Raw genomic sequence first — 6,000 nt, 5'->3', positions numbered from 1 at the left:
GTACTGTACTTAAGTACCGAAATGCGGTATCTGTACTTTCCTAGAGTAGAATTTTTTTCTCCTACTTCTACTTTTACTTCACTACATTTTTTCGATGATTTCAATACTTCTACTCAAGTATTTTTTTTTGTGCTGCATAGTTACTCGTTACTTTTAAAAAAATTACCACTGCCAGAACAGTAGATGGCAGGTTGCATAAAGCTCAAAAAAATGTGTATAATGTCATTTGTAAATCAGCGCATACGAAAATAAAGGCTGTGTATAATAAAAGCTGCTATACCAAATCTTTCCAATAAAAAGAAAATATGAAACAAACAAATAAATGGTGCTACAGCGCTTAAAGTGCATCAAGAAACTACTAACAAACACAGGTTAATCATTTGAATAAATCATTTGAAATAATAAAAAACAATATGATGTTCAAACTTTTGACTTATTTCTTTAATAACTACATAACACAGTACTTGTACTTCTACTTTCAGTACTTGAGTAGAAATTTTTTTTCAAAACTACTGGTACTTTTTACTTTTAGTACTTAAGTAGCAAATTTTTTGAAAAAAACTACTTGCAATACTTAAGTAAAAAAAATGTTGAATACTTTAGTACTTCTACTTAAGTAACTTTTTCTGTGAGCACTTCCACTTCTACTCAAGTCACTTTTTGATCGAGCACTTGTACTTTTACTCAAGTAGAAATTTCGAGTACTTTATACAACTCTGGATAAAGCAAGATCAATAGTGAACCTCTTCCGCAAGTCTTCCATCGCAACACAGAAGATATTGGGGCATTGTGGCCTGACCCTTTTTAATGACTGCCCCACACGCTGGTCAAGCACATTCAACATGATCGCAAGACTCCTCAAACTAAAAGTCAGCCTGCCAAATCGCGAACAACATGGGATGGGACAGCTTGCTCCCTAGTGAATGGCAAAAGCTCACATCATGACCTACTGCTGCCTTTTTCAGAACATACTAACACCCTCCAGAGTGACACCATGTCCATCTCCCTGGCTGCCCTGCTCTCTTTGATCTACTCAGCCACCTTGAGGACTTTAAACAGAACACTAGCTACCAAGACCTTGCCACAATTGCACAGAAAATGAAAGGGAGTGTGAACCAGCGTCTTGCTTCATTTTTAGATCCAACGGATGAAATGTTTTCGCCACTTGCAGCAGCTGCTTGTTTTGTCAACCCTACTGTCTGTGAAACCCTTGTTGATGTGGCAGATCATGAGAATATTCAGGAATTGCCTAAAAAGGCAGAGGAGTATGCGATAAGAAAATCCACTTCGCCCCACATGCAACATCATGAATTGTCTGAAGATGATGTGGAACTAGTGGAACAGGAGAATATTGAAAAATCGGAGGAAGTTGAAGAAGCACCGGCATCCACATCTAAGCTGCCAATCTTTCAGTTTCTTTTTAAATGCAGCAGAAGACCCAGGCAGAGGATCTCCCCAAACAGCATAAAACAGCAGATTAGAAAACATAAGGAAGAGCTTTTGCATCAAGTTGAGGACAACACTGCAACATATTTTTGGCTGTCAAAGATTGACACTATTTATCACCAGCTAAAACCTTTTGCTTTAGACCTGCTGGCTATGCCAGCTTCTCAAGCCTTTGCAGAGAGGGTATTCAGTGTCACAGGTGACCTCTCTAAAGGCCGGCAGAATAGAGCAAGGGTCATTTTGGCACAAAGTGCTTTCTTTAAAATGAATCGAAACAAATAGAAGTGTTTTATTATTGTTATTTCTATAAGAAGCATAACTAATACTTGTGCTTCAAAAACAGTTGTAATTGCCAATTTAATTTATTGGAAAACTGCACACAGGCTACAAATGCCATTTGTATGTGGAACAATAACAATAACCACCACTTATAACTCCTCTCTCTCTTAGCATTGACAAATGTTACAATAGAGACAAATATCACACTAATGAAAAAGAAAAATAGGTCAGTAACGGTCAAAAAGGGCAGCCTTACATCGGGGTCCTGCTGCAGTTCTTTTTAGTGTAATATTTACCTCTATTGTCATTGCAAATGCTGAGACTGAGAAAGAGGAGAGATGAGTTGATAAAAAGTGGTAAGTCTGTTATAATTCAGACCCTAATGGCATTATTGTGGACTGTGCACATTTTTATTGAATACACCTGAGAATTAGAACTATTAAAATAATAAGCTGACACTGTAAATGGGTTCTTATTGTAGAAATAAGCATTGCCCTCCTCAAGTTACCGTATTGGTTTATTATGCAGTGCCAGTGCCAGACTGGCAGTGACAGTGCCTGTGCAAGTGTGCAGCTGTTCTTGGGTGGTTGAGGCGGGAAGTTGTTCTCCCTGAGGGTGTTTTTGTACCATTCTTTATTCATGGCTGTGTTCTTAGGCAAAATTGTGAGTGAGTAGTGAGCACGCTCCCTTGTTGGCTGAGAACTTAGCAACCCCCCCCCCCCCCCTCCACAGTGGTCTCAGGTCTCAAGATGCTGTACTGTTGCCATGAGCATGACACAGGGCTGATGAAGTGAGCTGATGTTTATTTTTTCTTCCTTGGAGTCTCTGCAGCTGTTCTTGGATGGTTGAGGTGGGAAGGAAGTTGTTCTCTTCTCTGAGGATATTTTTGTACCATTCTTTATTCATGGCTGTGTTCTTAGGCAAAATTGTGAGTGAGCACACTCCCTTGTTGGCTAAGAACTTAGCAACCCCCCCTCCACAGTGGTCTCAGGTCTCAAGATGCTTTACTGTTCTTGGATAGTTGAGGTAGGAAGGAGGTTTTATTGTGTTCTGTTCAGTTTCTTGAACTGTTAAAGTTCATGTAAATGTGCACTGCATGACTGGCATCATCACGAGTCGACGAGCCTGCAAAATTTTTTATTTTTTTGTATTTTTATTAAATTTTTACATTTTTATGTTACCACCTTTGGTCAAAAAAGCAATATTCTTGGCAAAACAGTTTTGCCTTAATAAACACTTAATGACTAAATCTGTGTCTGTGTAGTGCTGTGCTAGTGCATGCTCAAGGCTTAATACCATAAATGATAACATATTTGATTTTTCACTCCAGCAGTAGAATATAATGAGTTTGGAAATTGTAGAGAAATGCCTAAATAATGCATTACAAATTACAATTGAACTACACCCATTCGATTATAGATGACTAAAATGAGTTTTAGTCGACTAAAATGTAGGACGTTTTAATCGACTAAAATGTAGGACGTTTTATTTGACTAAAATGTTGGACGTTTTAGTCGACTAAAATATACTGGAGTTTTAGTCGACTAAATACGACTAAAACTAAAACACTTGCAGAGGACTAAAATGGGAGTAAAACTAAAATGCAATTTTAGTCCTAATACTAAGACTAAAACTAAATTGAAATTTGCTGCCAAAATTAACACTGCCTATCACAGAGCTCCTTCAGTGTTAACTTTAACTCTGGTTCCTCCTCTCCACTTCCTTTTTCTGTAGGTGTACCCCAAGGTTCTGTCTTGGGATCCCTCCTCTTCTCCATTTACAACTCCTCCCTTGGTCAATTAATAAACTCCCATGGCTTTCAGTACCATCTCTATGCTGACGACACACAAATCTATCTCTCTACTCCTTACCTCACTCCCTCCGTCTCCTCTCACATTATTACCTGAGTAACCAACATATCAGCATGGATGTCACACCAGTTCCTCAAACTCAATCTTTCTAAAACTGAGCTCATAGTTTTTCCTCCGGCCTGTGCCCCCTCCTCCCCTGACTTCTCCATCACAATCAATAATACAACCATCAGTCCCTCTTCTCGTGCCAGGGTGCTAGGTGTAATCCTGGACTCTGACCTGTCCTATAAGCCCCAAATTAAATCGCTGTCCAAATCTTTCAGACTTCACCTCTGTAACATCTCCAAAATATGCCCCTTTTTAACCGTTGAAACCACTAAGCAACTTATTCACTTCCTTGTTATCTCTCGCCTTGACTATTGTAACTCCCTCCTCATTGGCCTACTTCTCTGCAAGCTATCCTCACTTCAGTCTATCATGAATGCCGCTGCCAGACTTATCCACCTTACCAACTGTTCAGTATTTGCCACCCCTCTCACCCCCTCTGCCAATCCCTTCACTGGCTTCCCATTGTCCAACAGATAAAATTCAAAACACTAACAATAACATTTACCACTCTGACCCGAGCTACAAACTTACCTCCAAATATCACCCAAACTGTCCTCTCCGTTTCTCTCAAAACCTCCTGCTCTTTAGCTTTTCCCTTGTCTCCTCCTCCCATGCTCATCTCCAGGACTTCTCCAGAGCCTCTCCCATCTTCTGGAACTCACTACCCCAATTTGTCTGGTTATTTTCTACTCTGTCGAATTTTAGGCGATCCCTGAAAACTCATTTCTTCAGGGAGGCCTATCCTGCCTTTAGCTAACATCCAAATCTTCTACTACCCTTTTGTTTCACCAGCCCTTCCCTATTAGACTGTGAGCTCACAAGAGCAGGGCCATGCTAACCCTCTTGTAGTAAATTGTGTTGTTGCTTTATTGTCTCCCTTTATATAGCACTGTGCAAACTGTTGGTTCTATATAAATCCTGTATAATAATAATATAATAATAATAATGTAGTCAGGAGAGCAGCCTACGGTGACAACACTTTTCCTTCATAGATACAGTTTATTGACAGAAAGGAAGCATGCTATTGGTATGACTACCTGGTAAAAATAGCTTAAAAACGGAAATTAATGTAGCACCCACATGAGTTATATTTTCATTTTTTGGGTTAAGATACACTTCTATATATGCAAGTGTAATGTTGCAAGGGATTGAATGTGCCCTGGAGTTTGCACTCAGCTTTGGTAAGCTTTGGTAAGCATGATAAAGGGGAGCCTGGTGCTGTATATGTTTCTGCTATGTCATAAGCCCAGCATAGTATAACAGGCATGTCCATTTGTCAGTAGAAAAAAAAAAAAAACATAGGCTTTCAGATAAATAAGCTTGCTATGATGGTGAGCACAGTCTCATGAATTTCCAAAAAAAATTACAATGTGTGTGGTCACTTCTGCAATGCATAAATACAAAAATGACATATTTATCTGGATATAAAATCTAAAACAAAGTTGGAGGAGAGTTGTTTATATTAGAGATGTGTTCCTTTTCTCTCTTGCTGTGTCCATTTGCAGGTTCTTTGCTGATTTTAGTAAATTTGAATGCACACTACCCAAGTAACAATAGTGCTCATAGGAGACTGAGGTTTTTGTTATCTATAACTGCCTTGGGAGTTAGAGAAGTACATTAGAAAGCAGAAATTTCAATTAGCACAAGTGAAGCAAATCACAATTATCCATTGAAATCTTTGAGACCATGGATTAAAAGAGAAGTGCATGAATCGAAAAAAAACAAACATTCATACCTAGTTATTGAAATCCAAAATGAAAAAGGTTTGTGGCGCTGCCTGAATTACTATATCAACATTCCAAATACTGTAAATGAAATACAAAGTGCTCCGTGGTACATTTGAAAAAAAAAAAATAATGCTGTTCACATAATATTCAAATTCATACTGTGCAACAATACAACAAAGTGCTCCGTGCTGTGACCAGAAAGAACGTCCACATTCAACATTAATATTTTAGGCTGGATCCTCTATGCAAAGTATTTCTATGTCAAGAGAGATTCACATTTTCATTTAAAGAGGTATGCCAAACTCTTTCTTGTCTCAATAGATTCAAATGAAGTGTAAAAAATAAAATATAAAAAATAAAAAGACATTTTATTACCATATCATACCAATTCAACTATATTTAGATGGGAGGGTTCCTATTTATCATTTAACCACTTAAGCCCCCCTTGAAGATTTTACCCCCTTCCTGACCAGGGCCTATTTTGCGATTCGGCACTGCGTGACTTTAATGGACAATTGTGCGGTCGTGCGACGCTGTACCTAAACAAATTTGACGTCCTTTTTTTCCCACAAACAGAGCTTTCTTTTGGTGGTATTTGATCACCTGTGCGATTTTTAATTTTTGCACAA

This window comes from Pelophylax lessonae (assembly GCF_965119305.1).
Source record: "Pelophylax lessonae genome assembly, chromosome: 9".
NCBI lineage: Eukaryota > Metazoa > Chordata > Amphibia > Anura > Ranidae > Pelophylax > Pelophylax lessonae.
Note: the sequence above shows the minus strand (reverse complement) of the source record.